The following is an 893-nucleotide window of genomic DNA, read 5'->3' as shown; positions in this document are numbered from 1 at the left end:
GCACACCTTGTGCTCCCGTAGGCCAAGGTGATGGTATCCACTATCCAGTGGGCCATCCTCTGCTTGGAGACAGCTTTCCCCTTCTGCTGTCCACCGTAACAGACAAAGAGCTGTTCTGAGGTCCTAAAGGTCTGAGTTCTATCCACATACTGTCGCAGTGCACGTACAGGACAGAGCAAAGCTAGGGCTGGGTCTGCCTCCTCCAGGGGCAGCGCTTGCAGGTTCACTACCTGGTCCCTGAAGGGAGTGGTAGGAACCTTGGGCACGTAGCTGGGCGGGGGTCTGAGTGTTGCACTGGAGTCAGTTGGCCCAAACTCAAGGCACGATTCGTCGACCGAAAATGCCTGCAGGTCCCCCACCCTCTTGATCGAGGCCAATGCAGTCAGGAGTAGGGTTTTCATAGAAAGAAAATTCAACTCGACTGACTCCAAAGGCTCGAAGGGGCAAGTTTGTAGGGCTCTTAGCACCCATGCCAAATCCCAAGAGGGCAGGGAGGAAGGCCTCAGAGGATTTTACCTCCTGGCCCCCCTAAGGAACCTGACGACCAGATCGTGCTTCCCGACCGACCTCCCCTCTATGGGGTCATGGTGGGCGGAAATAGCAGCAACGTAAACCTTAAGGGTGGAAGGGGACAGCCTTCGCTCCAACCCAAGCTGCAAGAAGGAAAGCACGGCTCTGATCGAACATCTCCGGTGGTCCTCCTGGTGAGAGGAACACCATTCGACGAACAGGTTCCACTTCATTGCATAGGCCCGTCTTGTGGACGGAGCTCGTGCTGAAGCGATAGTGAGAGCTACCTCCTGGGGTAGGTCACCTAGAACCTCCGCGTCCCGTCCAGGGACCCCACATGGAGTTTCCACAGGTCTGGACGTGGGTGCCAGAGGGCGCCCCGT

The sequence above is a fragment of the Sinocyclocheilus rhinocerous genome, unplaced genomic scaffold (assembly GCF_001515625.1).
Source record: "Sinocyclocheilus rhinocerous isolate Xijiao unplaced genomic scaffold, SAMN03320098_v1.1 scaffold303, whole genome shotgun sequence".
Taxonomy (NCBI): domain Eukaryota; kingdom Metazoa; phylum Chordata; class Actinopteri; order Cypriniformes; family Cyprinidae; genus Sinocyclocheilus; species Sinocyclocheilus rhinocerous.
The sequence above is the reverse complement of the archived record's forward strand: the minus strand, read 5'-3'. Positions refer to the sequence as shown.